Below are 19,708 nucleotides of genomic sequence, written 5' to 3' on the forward strand. Positions count from 1 at the left end.
CAGTGTCGCATGGCACAGGCAGTAATCCTGAGATTACTACGTTTGCAGTCTGTTTATTTGCTCAAGGAAATGAATCTCAGGGTTGTATCTGGTGGCATATACGTACTTTTAATAATAAATTTACTTTGAACTTTGAAATACCTGGGACTAATTGAAATCACTCTTATTTGTTAGTTTCTGAGGAAGTGTGCAGAGAAATTAATGTTTGTATGGAATTTTACATCTGAAAACCTCAGATTCTAGTAAGATGGAGTGAGTGAACTTGGAACAGGGAATTTTGTGCAATAAGTGGTGCATGACAGTAAGACGTTGGAGAGGTCAGAATTTTAACACAACAGCCAGGAATTTGCAAATGTAATTGTAGCAAAACTGTCTACCCTTGCTATTAATACTCCATTAAACAGACAACTTATGGTGTCTGTAGATGTGCAGTAAAAATCAGAAATCAGGAAGTTGCTATCAGTGAATCTCTGCACTTCCGCAGAGTGCTGATGTAGATTGTAATCCATGCTCACCCATTGATCTAAGATAATGTTCAACATCTTATGCACCATATTGTTATCATGAAAATCTACTGAAAATGTTAAGCCTAATGCACTTCCCCTCGGAATGGAAGATGAGAAAGAGTTTTGATTCCCACAGAGTTATGAATCTTTGGAATTCTTTGACTTAGAGACCAAGTCTTTCAAGTATATATGAGGCTGTGAAGATAGGATTTTGGACTACAGTGGAATTATGGGGTTTGCCAGCAAATAGACAAAACAGACAGGCTGTTTCTTTTTGTATTTACACAATTTGTCACTCCTTGTTTGTGTGTAGTTTTCCATTGATTCCATTGTACTTCTTTGTTCTGTTGAGAATGCCTGCAAGAAAATGAATCTCTGGGTATTAGTTGATGACATACATATACTTCGATAATAAAGTTTACTTTGAAGTTGTATTCTTCAAATAAACAAAAGCAAACAACATAAATGCCAGTAAGATTCTGTTCCCAGATGAGCTCAAAGGCTTTCATGCTTGCTTGGGCTGAAAAAACATGGAGGCACGTTCATGAATTCCCACAGCCCCCGACAATCCTGTGATTTCAGTTTCTGAAGCTGATGTGAGAAGCATCCTTCAGGAGGGTGAACCTGTGGACAGCAGCTGGCCCACATGATGTACCCAGCTGGGTACTGAAGACCTGGGATAATCAACTCACCGGAGTGTTTCCTGGCACCTTTAAACTCTCACTTTGGCAGTCTGATGGGCCTGCTTCACGCAGGCTTCATTCATACAGATGCTCAGGAAGAATGTGGTAACCGACCTTGATGAGTACCGTCCAAAGAAGCGCTTCGAGAGCATATCCACCCCTGCCTGAGGAACAACTTGGATCCGCTCCAATTTGCCTACCATCTCAACAGGCTGTCAGCAGATGCCACTTCATTTGCTCTCCCCTCAGCTCTAGACCACCTGGAGAGTGAAGGTGCATAAATCAGGGTGCTCTTCAATGAAAACACAAGGAAATCCGCAGATGCTGGAAATTCAAGCAACACACGCAAAATGCTGGTGGAACACAGCAGGGCAGGCAGCATTTTTTAGGAAGAAGCACAGTTGACGTTTCAGGCCGAGTCCTTTACATCGACTGCTTCTTCCTATAGATGCTGCCTGGCCTTCTGCATTCTACCAGCATTTTGTGTGCGGAGCTCTTCAATAAATACAGCATCGCTGTGCTCCCCTCAAACCTAATCAATAAGCTCCAAAGTCCTAGGCCTCGATACCTGTTTGTGTAACTGGATGCTCAATCTCCACACTTGTAGACCCAGTCAGTTCTGATTGACACCAACGTGTCCTCTGTTATCTCTATCAGCACAAGTACACCAGAAGGCTGTGTGCTTAGCTCCCTGCTCAACTCAATTTTATATGCCATATTTAAGTTTGCTAATGACACCACTGTCATTGGCCGAATCAAAGGTGGTGATGATTTGGCATATAAGAAAGAGATTGATAATCTAGTTGAGTGGTGCCAGAACAACATCTTCTCACTCAACATCAGCAAAACCAATGAGTTGATTACTGACTACAGGAGGAAGGCATTGGGGGTCCATGAGCCAGTCCTCATTAGGGGATTGGAGATGGAGAGGGTCAGTAACGTTGTTTCTGGGATCTCTTCTAGGACCAGCACGTAAGGGCCATTTCAACGAAAGAATGACAACACTTCTAATTTCTGAGAAGTTTGCACAGATTCAGCATGTCATCTAAAACACTGATGAACTTCTATCGATGAACAGTGGGTAATACCCTTACTGAATGCATCATGGCCCAGTATGGAAACAACAATGCCCAAGTACAGAAAAGCCTACAAAAGTCGTGGACACAGCCCCGTCTGTCACAGCTAAAGCCCTCCCCACCTCTGAGTACATCCACAAAGAGCAAGACAGCAGCATCCATCACCAAGGACTCCCACCATCCAGGTCATTCTCTCTTCTCATTGTACCACCAGGATGGAGATATGGGAGCCTTAGGTCCCACACCAGCAGGTTCAGGATCAGTTATTACCCTTCATCCACCAGGCTCCTAAATCAGTCTTCTCCGTGGATTGTCACCTTGTCGTGATGGAGAAGGTTGTGTGGTCCTGAGATCCCGAGGGCGATGCCATCTGGAGCTATGCTCCTGGTAGGGTCACCCATGGTGGTAAGGTCGAGGGTGAGGTCCCTGACAAAGAACAAACCAACCAAGACTTCAACTGTGGAACAGGCGGACAAAGTTACTTAGAACCCAATGGCTGTGAAGGTGGATGAAGGCTGCAGCAAATCCGTCAGTTCCAATCGTCGTGGTTTCCATGCCATTGGAATCAGTTGGTTGAGTTGTGAAGTATCGTGTGCTTCTTGGAGTGCAACATCAAGTACACGTTAAACAAATACATGCACAGGCATCTTTTCTCTGTGGAAGTGGAAAGAAGACCATCATCCTCGACCTCAAGGGATAGCTACGATGACAAAATCAGTGTGGATAACTTCACTTGGTGACACGTATGTACCTTGATAATAAATTTATTTTGAAGTTTGAATATTCAACTTCAAAGTTGTACTCTTATCATCATACGTTTAAGATGCCACATGACCAACTCCTAATTCTAATGTCCTTTTTCATAATGAGCTGCAACTCATATTTCTACTTTCAGTAATTACTGATAAAGAACCCATTAGTTTGAACTGGTATTTGTAACCACCAGTGTACATACAATGGTTCATGGGATACAGAAACTAAACATACAGGAGCAACAAGGGAGACAAAACAGTTTTTATAGTGTAAAAAGAATTGGTCCCAACACAGACCCCTGTGGGACACCACTAGTCACTGGCAGTCAGTCAGAAAAGGCTCCCTTTATTTCCAGTCTTTGCCTCCCGCCAATCAGCCACTGCTTTATCCAAACTAGAATCTTTTCTGTTATCTCAAGGGCTCGTAGCTTGTTAAGTAGCATCATGTGTGGCATCTTGTCAAAGGTCTTCTGAAAATCCATGTACATAACATCAAACAATTCTCCTTTGTCTATCCTGCTTGAAATTTCTTCAAAGAATTCCAGTAGATTTGTCAGGCAAGATACCGTCTATAGCCTATTTTATCATGTGCCTCCAAGTACCCTGAGACCTCATCCATTAATAATCGACTCCAACATCTTCCCATCCACTGAGGTCAGACTAATTGGCCTATGTTTTCATTTCTTTTGCCTCTCTCCCTTCTTGAAGAGTGGAGTGACATTTGCAATTTTCCAGTCTTCTCAAACCATTCTAGAAACTAGTGATTCTTGAAAGATCATTACTAATGCTTCCACGATTTCTTCAGCCACCTCTTTCAGAACTCTGGGAATACACCATCTGGTCCAGGTGACTTATCTAACTTCAGATCTTTCAGTTTCCCAAGAACCTTCTCTCTAATTATGGTAACTTCACACACTTCATGTCCACTGACACTTGGAACTTACATAATACTGCTCGTGTCTTGCACAGTGAAGGCGGATGCAAAATACATTCATTTCATCACCATTTCATTGCCCCCCATTTCTACCTTTCCAGCAGTCTGATATCAATATCACCTCTCTTTTACACTTTATGTATCTGAAGAAACTTCTGGTGTCCTCTTTAATATGATTGGCTAGCTTACTTTCATATCTCATCTTTATCTTCTTAATGAATTTTTGAGTTGCCTTCTGTTGGTATTTGAAAGCATCCCAATCTTCTAACTCCCCACTATTTTCTTTCTGCTTTATGACCTCTCTTTGGCTTCTATGTTGGCTTTGACTTCTCTTGTTGGTCATGGCTATGTCATCTTTCCTTTAGAATACTTCTTCCTTTTGGGGATGTATATATCCTGTGCCTTCCAAGTTGCTTATAGCCATTGCTGCTCTGCCATCATCCCTGCCAGTGTTCTTTTCCAATCAATTTTGGCCAACTCCTCTCTCATGCCTCTGTAATCCCCTTTACGGCACTGTGATTCTGATACATCTGACTTTAGCTTCTCCTTCTCAAATTTCAGGGTGAATTCAATCATATTATGATCATGTTCCCCTAAGGATTCTTTTACCTTAAGCTCTCTAATCAATTCTGGTTCATTGCACAACACACAGTTCAAAATAGCTGATCAACCAATGGGCTTAACCACGAGCTGCTCTAAAAAGCCTTCTCGTAGACAAACTAAAAACTCCCCCTCCTGCAATCCAGCACCAAACTGATTTTCCCAATCTACCTGTATATTAAAATCTCCTATCGCTATTCTAACATTGCCCTATTGACATGCATTTTCTTTCTCCCATTGTAATTTGTAGCCACATCCTTACTAGTGTTTGGGTGTCTGTATACAACTCCCATCAGGATCTTTTTAGCCTTGACCTTCCTTAGCTCTATCCACAATGATTCAACACCTTCCAACCCTATGTCACCTCTTTCTAATTATTTGATTTCATTTGTTACCAACAGAGAAATTCAGCTCCCTCTGCCTTCTTGCCTGTCCTTTCGATACAATGTTTATCCTTGGACATTAAGTTCCCAGCTATAATCCTTCAACCATGATTCAGTAATGCCTACAACATCATACCTGCCAATCTGCAACTATGCTGCAAGTTCATCTACCTTGTTCCGTATACTGTGCGTTCAGATACAGCACATTAACTGTGGGTTAATGGTGCCTCACAGTTCACCTGCTGTGGAGTTCTGAGGGTAGACAGCTTCAGTTGAAGTCCTGAGGGCTCAAACACAATCTCTGTCCAGAAATGCCACTGTACAGCTGCTGAAAACTGGCACATCATTTCAGGTCACATCATAAGGTAAACGAACTCGTACACAGTATGATGTTGCGGGCATCACTGAATCATGGCCGAAAGAAGATTATAGCTGGGATCATGATGTCCATTGTGTCGAAAGGACTGGCAGGAAAGCAGAGGGGGTGGCATTGCTCTGATGGTAAAAAAATAAAATCAAATCATTAGAAAGAGGTTTCGGGGGATAACTTCACTCAGCTTCTCCCCTCCTTTGCTGAACTGTTCCCTGGAAGAGAGTCCAATGATCCAAAAATATTGTGCCCTCACTCCTACACCAACTCCTTAGCCACATATTAAACTGTATAATCTTCCTAGTTCTAGCCTCACTAGCACATGGAATGGTAAAAATCCTGAGATCACAATCCTGGAGGTCCTGCCCTTTAACTTAGCACTTAACTCCCTGAACCCCCTGTGCAGAACCTCATCACCCACTCTATCCATGTCATGGGTACTTACATGAACCACGCCTTCTGGGGATGGCCACAGGGGTACTCTGCACTGGCTGTTTAACCCCTTTTCCCTTCCTGACTGTCACCCAGTTTCCTGTGTCCTGCACCTTGGGTGTAACTACTTCTCTATATGCCCTAACTATCACCCCTTCGGCCTCCAGAATGATCCAGAGTTTATCCAGTTCCAACTCCAGCTCCTTAATGTGGTTTGTTAGAAGTTCCAGCTGGATGAACTTCACGCAGTTGTACTCGTCGGGGCACTGGAGGTCTCCCTGCCTTCCCACATCCTGCAAGTGGAGTATTCAGCTACCTGTCTGGTATCTCCACTGTCCTAACAGAACAGATATGAAGAAGAGAAGGAAAACATCTTGAGCTTTTCTTTCCCTTGCTTTCTCTGTCTGAAGCCTCGAAGAGCTAAAGCCTCAAGATCAGCACTCTGACTCTGCCCACACAGACGATGGCTGCTGTGCTTGCCCCACCTTCCTTTAATTTGCTCTTACTAATCAATCCCAGATGCCAATTGGTCATTGGTCAAAGCATGATGCAGATAGTTTAATCCAAGGGTCTGTAAAATGGATGGGCAGTGTCATAGTCCTAATATAGTAAGGAGGCAACAAAAGAATCGACAGTGGTGGGACTCATCAGCAGCTGTGATGAGACAGCCTACAGAGAGGAAGCAAAAGAACCCAAAGCCTGATTCCTCCATGTTAACAAGACAAAGGAGATCGTCGTCGACTTCAGGAGAACCCATACCACTCACACTCTGCTTTATATCTGTGGCACAGCAGTGGAAACTGTGAGCACTTTCCAGCCTCTGGGAGTGCTCGTCTCTCACAACTTCTCATGGTCCCAGAACACATCCTATGTAGTCAGGAAAGCCCAGTAGCCCCTTCACTGAGGGGAGCTGGACTACACACACCAATACTCACAACCTTCTACAGATACGTGTTATGCAGCATCCTAACATGCTGCGTCACTGCATGGGCTCAAGTGTCTCATTCTTCTTCTCTAGGTCATGTGATCTGCACAAAGAAACCCCTGTGCAAGAGTTTTCAAAGTGAATAAGCCTGTGCACTGGGGCAGTTCCACCCTCTCAACCTTGGAAGTCCAGGTCCAATCGTACAAGTGATCGACAACTGGGGTCTTCCTTGATTGCCGAGGATGGCCATGACTTCTTCTGTGCTTTCTCATGTCCTTTACTGTCCACAAAGAGTTGCAGAACAACTTTCCTGACCACTGGATCTCACAGTTGATCTCACCTGCCCAGCCTGCCAGACCTGGTTTCACATGCTAGGTCCATTTTTCACTGGTTATGAGGCCTGACAGCTACCCTGACTTGTTTTAGCCCACCTGTCAAAGCGGTGTACCAGGGTATGGCCACTGTCACGCGCAAACAGCTACTTGGAGCCACGTCAGAACTGCATGTCCGGTACGGGCCAAAGGCGAGTAAACTATCCCAGCCTGGACACGACAAACTTCTTCACAAAAGGTTAAAAAACTTCCTTGGATACCCTATGTACCCTTTTGTACTTGTAGCAATAATAAGTAAATTACTATTTCTTGAACTCTCCTTGAAAGTTGAAGCCCAATGTCTGTGGTGCTTGTGTTTTGTGTTGTCCTGCTGTGCAGTGTGGGTACGCTAAGGTAGCGCCAGAATGTGTGGTGACACTTGTGGCTTCGGCTGTGTTGGTTATTAACAGAAACAACACATTTCCCTGTATGTTTCGATGTACACATGACAAATAAACTTGAATCTTGAATTTAGAATTGTCAATAATTAAGAAAATCTGGCTTTTAGCTGACTGCTATCTGTGGAAACATGTCTGTGAATGGACTATTGCCGTCTCTTGCTGCAGTACTGGCTATGAAATGCCCAACCAGCTGTTAATTAATTACAATATCCTGAGGTTAGAAAAAAGTTCCAAAAATGCATGCCTCAGACGAAAGGGAAACACCTTTTGGCTTTGCATCAATAACGTGTGATTACCAGTAATTGTCCGAGGTAGAGGGCAACATCAGGTATTTTAGAAAGAAGACCGTATGCAAATGCACCAAATTCCGAAAGCACTCTTCATGTGATGACAGCGTGAATAAGAAACAGTTTTTAATCAGGAAAAGACGGTGGAAAGTCATGCAGGATACAGGGCCACCTCTGGTTCAAGTTCACAGTAATGTTAGTAACAGATGGCATGAGGAACAGAATATTCGATCACTGATTAAAGCTAGTTGTAATTCCAGATGTCGTTGTTTTTCCAAAGTTAACCTAATATATATTCAAAGCTGATTGCAGAGCTTTCCGCCCCTTCCCCCACTTGTTCGAGCTTATCATTTGAACTCCGAATTCGAGCTCAGTCTTCCCACAAGCCGTAATTGAGGACATCTGGTAACTTGTCAGGATTCAGTAGTCAATTGGGGACGTGATGAAATATTGATTCCAAATCCTTTTCAACATGTGCTCTTCATAAACAATACTGAAATGTTAAGTCTTGCATTTTTATTTGTGGCTGTAATTTTTCCTGCTGTTTGCCCCTTGGGAATTGACATTAGTTCATGTGGGATCGGCTGGGTTCCCAATCTCACTCTACCCCTCCCGCAGTATGAGTATTAGGCAGAAGTCCATTAAGTGTTAAAGGTGTTTTCAAGACAGTTGACAATTAGCAGCCTTTTTTGTTTTGCCAAAATGAATGGATCTTTCCTTAGTTATGCAATTTATTTATTAAAACAAAAGCTGCAAAATTACTTATACTGTCCAATTTCCTTTGCCTTCCGTCGTATACAAATCTGGGAAAATAATCTGAAATCTGACTCATTATTCTAGTTTGAGATGGAAAGGGCTACAGAGGCTGGAATCTGGAGCAAAAAAGCAAGCTGCCAGAAGAACTCAGTGGAGCAGGCAGCTTCTGTGGCGAAAAATAGAGAGTCCATTACCCTTCATTTGCACCTCCTGTCTCGATTTAAAATGTCATAGGTTCACTTCCCTCCACAGATGCTACATCACCTGTCAAGATCCTCACGTAGCTCCCTTTTACTCTAGGTGCTCGGCAGGCAAATAGAGAAAATTGCCCCATGTAGTGTTTAAGACTCGGGTTGAACATGAAGACTGGATGAGTTAGCTGGAGCAAAAGACAAGACAAGACCAACCTCTGTCCATTAGCCCTATACTAAAAGTGGACATATTTTCAATCATACCAGGGTGCGTTTCATAGACTGATACTCTTCAAGTAGTATTTCGACAAGCATTTGGAAAGTAGTTGGCCGTTCAGCCCTTCTGTTCGACTTTGCTATTCAATTACAACATACCACTCAACAATTTGTTCAAACTCTTTGATGTTATTACCTCATTACATCATCCCCAAAAGCTCCAAACCCCTGCTCGGAGAGATTGTTCACGAATTATAGTGAGAAGAGGGGTCATTTTTGAACAGTGTCACACTCATGTGAAGATTGCGCCCCCTTCCAATTTGCCCATCAGGGAAAATAGCTCATGACAATCCCTATTATTTAAAATATTTCAATCTGATCACCAAACAATCTACTATTCATTATTTGTCCATTTAAAGTTGTGCTGTCCTCTCGCCGTGGTCAAATGGAGCACCACATGGATGACGGTCTCTCCCAGCTTGTATGACGTGAGCAATTACATTAATATGATTCATAGTGATTTGAACCCAAGGTACAGAACTGATTCCTGAATGACTGCCCTTGCTAAGGATTAGAATCAGAATCACAATAAGAATCAGATTTAATATCACGGGAATATGTCATAAAATTTGTTGTTTTGCAGCAGCAGTACAGTGCAAAATATAAAAATGCTATATATATTACAATAAGAAATATATATATGAGAAGAAGGTGATAGGAGTCTTTCATGATGGATGCCACCTTTCTGAGGCATCCCCATTTGAAGATGTCCTTTGCTGGGGATCTAGTGGCCATGATGAAGCTGGCTGAGTTTGCAACCCTCTGCAGCTTTTTTCAATCCTGTGCAGTGGACCCTCCATCCCAGACTATATTTGTTCCCCTGACAATCGACACTATTTTTCGTTACGTACTCTGCAATCATTTTTGATGCTAAGGCCACCAACTTTAACTGAATTAAACGCAGCCCAGAGCATCCACTTTGCCGATGATTCATTTCAAAGAGCAATATCCATCAGGTTGATGCTTCTGTCGCAGCAGATGTTCTCTTTCATTTAATCACACAGCAATCGCAAAATATATCATTACCCATTTGTTGCATGAAGTACTCGCAGGTCTATTTGCTACAACCAACCTCTCCAAAGCTAGATAACCAAGATCTTTAATAAATTGTCATCTACAGGGTAATTGCAATGAAGGTGGCTGTTTCTTTCCAGAGAGAGTTCAGAACTAGGGCAGGACTATCGCAACCTGACAGAAGGCGACTAGTGTGAACCTGAGAGATGGAAGTCGTCACATTATTTTAAGCATGGGACATCTTATTTTCTTGGTTTATCTGAATCAGTTTATACGTTGGTATCCCTTTCGACAGTAGAGTTACGTGATGCACCTGTTTCCCAAATAGTAGAGCAGTTACGCAAACACCAACACTTACAGAAAGTTTTCATGTCTCTATATATAAATAGTTAATGCTCTGTTTTAGAGATTAACTTCACCTCTCTTTCAAATCCGGAGATACTTATGCTTGAAATGTTTGAATGCGTTCTGAAGACTTTGCAGAAATTGTACCATTAAGGGAACAGAAGGGAAAGGTTTCATTTTCCTTGTTTTCACTTCTTTCTCTGTTCCCCCAACAGGAAATTTTACTTTCTTTGGTTTTCACCTCGTATTCAGTTGATCACATACTTGAATCGGAACTTCGGTGAGGAGCTTGTAAATATTTTTGGCTGGACTATCAGTGCTCACGTTGTCTCCCCCGTGGACTTCCATCACGTGGAAACCCATCGAGGTACTGGTGGATTTCCAAAGTTAGTTTTCTTTTTCAGTTTTAGATTGATAACTTAGACCTGATTCTTTGATCTAGGATGTCCTCATCACATTTTCTTCCATGAATCTGGGACACCAGATCCCAGAGAATCAGGGAATTTAGAGCGCAGTGATGACTGATTCATTTACCTCTCGACCCCATTATCCTGCTTCCTGCCCATAACCTTTGACACCATTACCAATCAACTACCCATCAAACTCTGCTTCAAATATAGATCCACTGCCGCCTGTGGCAATTCCACAGATTCACCACCTTCTGGATAAAGAAACTCCTCCTCTGTTCTAAAAAGACATATTCTGAGGCTGTAGCTTCTGGTCCCAGGCTCCCCCACTTTTGGATAATATCCTCATTTGTCCACCCTATCTAGGCCTTTCAATATTTGATAATTTCAATGAATCTCTCATTCTTCTGTATTCCAGTGAGCGCAGGCCCGGAGCCACCAAATGCTCCTGATACGTTAACCCTTTCATTCCCAGAATAATTTTTATCACTCCTCCCCACCCCGCCCCATGATTCAGCAAATGTGTCAAGTTCCCCTCAAGATTCAGCAAACCATTATATGTTTTATGTGAATAGAATTCAACAACATGGCTCCATGCTTTCGGAACAGTCTAATTTTTCAGCATCTAAGTGTTGTAAGGGAGTGAGAAGGGTTGGGGGGGGGGAGTGGGTGTAAGTACAATAGACAAAAAGATGGACTGCGATATAACAATGTATAATAAACCCACTACTATGGCTTCAATACAAGCAGAAAGCACATTTCATGCTTCTTCCGGATTAGCAAAATGCAGCATTAAACCCTTCGAGACTTCTTAATGAAAAGGGAAGACTTAAACAGGCCCTCTTAAAAAAGGGACTCCCATTTTATACCTCAAAGTGACCTGGAAAACACTGTAAAGTTGCACAGTGTGAGGGGTAAGGTTGTAGAGGAGGGGAGATGGGATCTCTATGGACCATGTGGCCTTGTAAAGCCTGAGGAAGAGACATCCCAGAACCCAAGATACAGCAATGTGTCCTGCAGCATTCCACACATGGGGAAACGCTGCAAAATATTCAATGACTTAACATGTATACTCAGAGTTAGTAACGGAATCATCAAATGCCATTTCTTAATGTTGAACTAGCCTGATATCTCCATTACTTATTAGCATCCTCTGTCAGTCAGAATTAATATCTAACATTCATTCAGTCAACTGACCTTTGCACGTTTGGTACTGATTTCATATCCACATCTCGCACGCTGCCTAAGCACAAGAGATTCTGCAACCGCTGGAAGTCCAGAGCGACACACTTAAGATGCTGGAGGAACTCAGAAGGAATCTCAGTCCAAATCATCGTCTCTTTATTCCTCTTCATAGATGCTGTCTGACCTGCTGAATTCTGCCAGCATCTTGTGTGTGTTTTTTTCTTGAATATACTGCCTGTTGTTCAGCCATGATAGGCCTGCAACATACTTCCCCAGCTACAGATTGATTCATTATAGACCCTATTGGCTGAGGGTAAGAATAGCCTCATAGACCTCTTTGGAGCAGCTCAGTTGTCTTAGTCTATCACTAAAAGTGCCCTCTTTTCATGCACAGGGTGAGAAACATTGCCCAGAAATGCCAGGATTTTCCATCGGGTCCTTTATTTCACCACAGCCTCCAGTGCGTCCAGTTTGACTCTTATAACAGAGCCTGCTTTTCTAATCAGTTTACTGAGACTGTTGGCATCACCTGTGTTGATGCCACTGCCCCAGCACACGGCAACATAGAAAGTTGTACTGGCAACAACAGACTGGTGGAACATGTGAAGGAGAGGCCCACGTACTCCAAAGGACCTCAGTCTCCACAGGAGGCAGAGGCAACTCCAGCCCTTCTAGTACACAGCCTCTGTGTTGGTGCTCCACTCAAGCCTGTCATCCAGGTGCACCCCCAGGTACTAATGCTGTAGATCAATGATCTTTCATCAGAGTAGTTACCAACCTAAGCATTTTATCTGTTTCTAGCATCTTCGGGTTTAATTAGCCCATTTTAACACTTGATTCATTTCTCATTGCCTTCCATTATTTGTTGAAAAAAATTGCTCCATTTAACAGATCAAGTTAGATATACAGTGATTTCTATTCTCTGTTTTGAAGATTGAACTAGAATTTTACTGAAACAATGGCAGCCCACTGCTGAAGTACAATGGGTGTGCGACGGTAGCCCAGTGGTTAGTGCAATGCTATTACAACTCGGGGCATCCCTGAGTTTGGAGTACAATTCCAGAGTACAATGGGGGTGCTACGGTAGCCCAGCGGTTAGTGCAATGCTACTACAATTCGAGGCATCCTTGAGATTGGAGTACAATTCCGGAGTACAATGGGTGTGCTACGGTAGCCCAGCAGTTAGTGCAATGCTACTATAACTCGAGGCATCCTTGAGATTGGAGTACAATTCCGGTGCCATTCTGTAAGGAGTCTCTGTATGTCCTCCCCATGGAATGCTTGGGTTTTCCCGTCCTGCTCTGGTTTCCTCCCACAGTCCAAAGAAATGAATTGTAGGTGAATTGTCCCTTGATTAGGTTAGGGTTAATCATGGTTGTGGAGTTGCTGGAGCAGTGTGGCTGGCAGAGCCTATTCCACAAATCGCTAAATAATGAATTAACTATACTACTGAATAGTAACGATCACAAGGCTAATTTTAACTGCCAACCTGGCTTCGCTCTCTAAACTGGGCATCTTGCTGAACACATATTGTAGATGATCTTTAAGGCATGGGGAGCAGGGGACAACCATGAGGATGATTTAAGATACCCAATCATTTCCAATCAACTGGCTAGGTGTACAGGATGAGGAGAGGAGCAAACTTGATTTTGACCCTCTTTTTCTACCTCCAAGTGCACAATTGAATAGCCTGGTGGAACACATGTGTCGTGCAATAACAAAAGCTACTGGAAGAGTCAGAGAAGTCTGCCTGTCGCATGGAATTTCAATGGAGCAGGATTTAATACAGGTCTCCAAAGCAATGATAAAGCTTTCACTGGCTGGCGGGTTTAAGCCAGTGTAGTCATTTTTTAGGTAACTTAAACACTAGGATAATTTGCACAGGAACTAGAGGGAACCACACATTGCTGTAATCTGAGTATATACTGTAATTTCAAAGAGTGCTGACAGCAAATCTAGCAGGATTTTTCAAGAGGAAGTTGGATAAAATGTGGTACAGAAAGAATCGGGGTGTGAAATTTCCAAGAGCCACAAAGGTGGAACTGTTCAAGAATGCCTCTTTTCATGTGGTGAACAATGCCTCGAGGAGGAACAAAATGTAACGTGAAAGGAAACCGTCACGTCCTTCTTCTAAGGAACCTCAATAATCAGCAATCAGACAAATTGGCAGAACGGTTACACAAGTAGAATTATTTTTCAATACTTACTCAAATGAACATAGTAAATTTAGTGGAAGAACTTATTATCAGTTCTCAGGGTGTTTTTAGCCAAATAGAAACTTTGGGCTGATGATGATATATTTTACATGAATTAAAAACAGTCATATATCAATTCAATTCATGTTTAATTGTCACTTAACCGTATATGAATACTCATGAGTACAGCCAAATGAGACAGCGTTACTAAGGGGTCAAAGTGCAAAGTAAGCATCCACAAGATCACAATCACTACTTAATAAGAATCCCGAGGCCCACCTCCACCCTTCTATCCCATCCCCCCCCAATCCCCACAATGTCACAGCTTGATGTATGCAAATGAACAAACCCACATAGAATATCAGTAATATATACATAGATAGATAGTCCAGACCCCAGCTCTCTGATCTCAACTGTCGACTGGCCCCCGACGCCCCTAGGTGACACCACGAATATCACAATTCAAACTTAAATTCCATTAACTTTATAGTAATGTAAACGCAGCCAAACAAAATTATCAAGTGTTGATTTACATTCCCAAATATGTATAGTTAGTGATTGAATCGTGATTTCCTTGCTTTCCTGCTCAGAAGTACTCAGGAAATCTTTAGGGAGTGGTGTCTCAGGAAGACAGTGTCCATTACTAAGGACCCCCAGCACCCAGGGCATGCCCTTTTCTCACTGTTACCACCAGGTAGGAGGTACAGAAGTCCAAAGGCACACACTCAGTGATTCAGGAACAGCTTCTTTCCTCTGCCATCCGATTCCTAAATGAACATTGAACGCTTGAACACTACCTCACTTTTTTAATATATATTATTTCTGTTATTTCTGCTTTTTACACAATTTTTAATCTATTCAATATACATATAATATAATTGATTTCCTTATTTTTTCTTCTTAAGTATTACATTGGACTGCTGCTGCTAAGTTAACAAATTTCACGACACATGCCAGGTCAGGTGTCAGATCTCTCAGTGGGAGAGCATTTTGGAGATAGTGATCACAATTCTTCCTTTACCATAGCATTGGAGAGCGATAGGAACAGACAAGTTAGGAAAGTGCTTAATTGGAGTAAGGGAAAACTTGAGGCTATCAAGCAGGAAGCATAAATTGGGAACAGATGTTCTCAGGAAAATGTACAGAAGAAATCTGGCAAATGTTCAGGGCATTTTTGCATGGAGTTCTGCATAGGTAAATTTCAATGAGACAGGGAAAGGATGGTAGGGTACAGGAACTGTGGTGTACAAAGGCTGTTGTAAATCTAGTCAAGAAGAAAAGAAGAGCTTACGAAAGGTTCAAAAAACTAGGTAATGATAGAGATCTAGAAGATTATAAGGCTAGCAGGAAGGAGCTTAAGAAAGAAATTAGGAGAGTCAGAAGGGACGATGAGAAGGCCTTGGTGGAAACCCTCAAGACATTCTACAAGTATGTGAAGAGCAAGAGGATAAGACCTGAAAGAATAGGACCAATCAAGTGTGACACTGGAAAAGTGTGTATGGAACCAGAGAGATAGCAGAGGTATTTAATGAGTACTTTGCTTCAGTATTCACTACGGAAGAGGATCTTGGCAATTGTAGGGATGACTTACAGTGGACTGAAAAGCTTGAGCATCTAGATATTAAGAAAGTGGATGTGCTGGAGGTTTTGGAAAGCATCAGGTTGGATAAGTCACTGGGACTGGCCAAGATGTACCCTAGACTACTGTGGGAGGAGAGGGAGGAGATTGCTGAGCCTCTGGCAATGATCTTTGCATCATCAATGGGGACGGGAGAGGTTCTGGAGGATTGGAGGGTTGCGGATGTTGTTCCATTATTCAAGAAAGGGAGTAGAGATAGCCCAGCAAATTATAGACAATAGACAGTAGGTGCAGGAGTAGGCCATTTGGTCCTTCTAGCCAGCACCGCCATTCACTGTGATCATGGCTGATCATACACAATCAGTACCCCGTTCCTGCCCTCTCCCCATATCCCTTGACCCCGCTATCTATAAGAGCTCTATCTAAATCTCTCTTGAATGCATCCAGAGACTTGGCCTCCACTGCCTTCTGGGGCAGAGCATTCCACATATCCACCACTCTCTGGGTGAAAAAGTTTTTCCGCATCTCTGTTCGAAATGGCCTACCCCTTATTCTTAAACTGTGGCCTCTAGTTCTGGACTCACCCATCAGTGGGAACATGCTTCCTGCCTCCAGTGTGTCCAATCCCTTAATAATCTTATATGTTTCAATCAGATCCCCTCTCATCCTTCTAAATTCCAGTGTATACAAGCCCAGTCACTCTAATCTTTCAACATATGACAGTCCCGCCATTCCGGGAATTAACCTTGTGAACCTGTGCTTTACTTCCTCAATAGCAAGAATGTCCTTCCTCAAATTTGGAGACCAAAACTGCACACAATACTCCAGGTAGGGTCTCACCAGGGCCCTGTACTGCTGCAGAAGGACCTCTTTACTCCTATACTCAATTCCTCTTGTTATAAAGGCCAGCATGCCATTAGCTTTCTTCACTGCCTGCTGTACCTGCATGCTTGCTTTCATTGACTGATGTACAAGAACACCTAGAGCTCGTTGTGCTTCCCCTTTTCCTAACTTGACTCCATTTAGATAGTAATCTGCCTTCCTGTTCTTGCCACCAAAGTGGATAACCTTACATTTATCCACATTAAGCTGCATCTGCCATACATTTGCCCACTCACCCAACCTGTCCAAGTCACCCTGCATTCTCATAACATCCTCCTGACATTTCACACTACCACCCAGCTTTGTGTCATCAGCAAATTTGCTAATGTTACTTTTAATCCCTTCATCTAAATCATTAATGTATATTGTAAACAGCTGCGGTCCCAGTACCGAACCTTGTGGTACCCCACTGGTCACAGCCTGCCATTCCGGAAGGGACCCGTTAATCACTACTCTTTCATTTCCTGTCAGCCAGCCAATTTTCAATCCTCGTCAGTACTCTGCCCCCAATACCATGTGCCCTAATTTTACCCACTAATCTCCTATGTGGGACTTTATCAAAAGCTGGCTCTCCCTTGTCCATTTCCATGGTTACCAGTGAGTCTTACTTCAGGGGTTAGTAAGTTGATGGAGAAAATCCTGAGACACAGGATTTATGAACATTTCGAGAGGCAGAATATGATTAGGAATAGTCAGCATGGCTTCATTAAAGGCACGTCGTGCCTTACAAACCTGATTGAATTTTTTGAGGATGTGTCTAAACACATTGATGAAGGCAGAGCAATTGATGTAGTGTATATGGATTTCAGCAAGGCATTTGACAAGGTACCCCATGCAAGGCTTATTGAGAAAGTAAGGAGGCATGGGATCCAAGGGGACATTGCTTTGTGGATCCAGAACTGGCTTGCCCACAGAAGGCAGAGAGTGGATGTAGATGGGTCATATTCTGCATGGAGGTCGGTGAACAGTGGTATGCCTCAGGGATCTGTACTGGGACCCCTACTCTTTGTGATTTTTATAAATGACTTGGATGAAGAAGTGGAGGAATGGGTTAGTAAATTTGCTGATGACACAAAGGTTGGAGGTGTTGTGAATAGTGTGGTGGGCTGTCAGAGGTTACAGTGGGACATTGATAAGAAGCAAAGCTAGGCTGAGAAGTGGCAGATGGAGTTCAACCCAGATAAGTGTGAGGTGGTTCATTTTGGTAGGTCAAATATGATGACAGAATATAGTATTAATGTTAAGACTCTTGGCAGTGTAGAGGAGCAGAGGGATCTTGGGGTCCGAGTCCATAGGACACTCAAAGCAGCTGCACAGGTTGACTCTGTGGTTAAGAAAGCATATGATGCATTGGCCTTCATCAATCATGGGATTGAGTTTAGTAGCCGAGATGTAATGTTGCAGCTAAATTTGGACCCTGGTCAGAACCCAGTTGGAGTACTGTGCTCAGTTCTGGTCACCTCACTACAGGAAGGATGTGGAAACCATAGAAAGGATGCAGAGGAGATTTACAAGGATGTTGCCTGGATTGGGGAGCATGCCTTATGAGAATAGATTGAGTGAACTCGGCCTTTTTTCCTTGGAGCGACGGAGGATGAGAGGTGACCTGATAGAGGTGTATAAGATGATGAGAAGCATTGATCGTGTGGATAGTCAGAGGCTTTTTCCCAGGGCTGAAAGGGCCAACACAAAAGGGCACAGTTTTAAGGTGCTTTGAAGTAGGTACAGAGGAGGTGTCAGGGGTAAGTTTTTTACGCAGAGTGGTGAGTGTGTGGAATGGGCTGCGGGCAACGGTGGTGGAGGTGGATACGGTTGGGTCTTTTAAGAGACTCCTGGACAGCTACATGGAGCTCAGAAAAATAGAGGGCTATTGGAACTCCTGGGTAATTTTTTAAGATAAGGACATGTTCGGCACAGCTTTGTGGGCCGAGCTGTAGGTTTTCTATGTTTTCTATAATAAACCTGATTCTGATTCTGAGAATACGCAGTAGCATAGTGGTTAGCATGGTACTATTACAGCTTGAGGCATCAGAGTACAGAGTGCAATTCCAGTGTCCTCTGTATACAAGTCTGTACATTCCTTCCCATGAGTGTACATGTGTGTGTGTGTATTTCCTCCAGGTGTTCTGGTTTCCTCCCACAGTCCAAAGACATACTGGTTAGTAGGTTAATTGGCCATTGTAAATTGTCCTGAGCTTAGGCCAGGGCTAAATCGGTGGGTTGCTTAAAGTTCTGGTCGAGCCTGTTGGTGCCAGATCTATAAATAGAAATAAATAATTAAGTCATATGTTTTCCTCTCAGTGACCTCTCTACCAGCTCTTGAACATCAGCAGAGGATAGTAAATTTTTGCTCTCTTAATCTAACAGTTTCTAATGTCATACCGAAACTAAGGAGTTGGAAACACAGTGCAAGGCATCACAATCCTTGTGGAATAGTGAGTACCTCATGGATTGGAGATTTTGTGCTTTACTGAGTTCAAGAAAGGAACTCCTGGAGACAACAGCAGTCCACGCCAGAGAATTCTAATACAGATCCGCTTCTTGGATGTATATGAGAGAACTTTTCATTAACCATCACAGAGTTCCAACTCAATTTGCTAGAGCCCACAATGAATTTGAGGAAACGATCGACAATAGCAGAAAATATCTGAGAAGCAAGTGGAAGGATTATGATGCATACTCCACACACAAACGTTGTGTTTCAACCTCACAGACATGATTTTAGTGAACAGTCTTCATCTACAGTGCATTGCCTCGAAAGGGAGAAGCTGGAAGGTTAACACCAAAGAGCTGGGGTATGAGCCAATACGCTCAGTGTCCACCTTATTAGGTACCTCATGTATCCAATAAAGTGGCAACAGACTGTATGTTTATGGTTTTCTGCTACAGTAGCCCATCCACTTCAATGTTCAACGTATTGGGCATTCAGAGTGGGCTCTTCTGCACACCACTGTTGTAAAACATGATTATTTAAGTTACTGCACCTCCCTGTCAACTCGAACTTGTCTGGCCATTCTCCTCTGACTTCTTTCACTAACAAGGTGTCTTCACCCTCGAAACTGCCACTCACTGGAGGCTTTTTCTGCACCATACTCTGGAGACTGTAGAGTAGTGGTCGCCGACCCGTCGATCATGATTGACTGGTCAACCTTTGAGAT

This window comes from Hypanus sabinus, chromosome 8, assembly GCF_030144855.1.
Source record: "Hypanus sabinus isolate sHypSab1 chromosome 8, sHypSab1.hap1, whole genome shotgun sequence".
Lineage (NCBI taxonomy): Eukaryota > Metazoa > Chordata > Chondrichthyes > Myliobatiformes > Dasyatidae > Hypanus > Hypanus sabinus.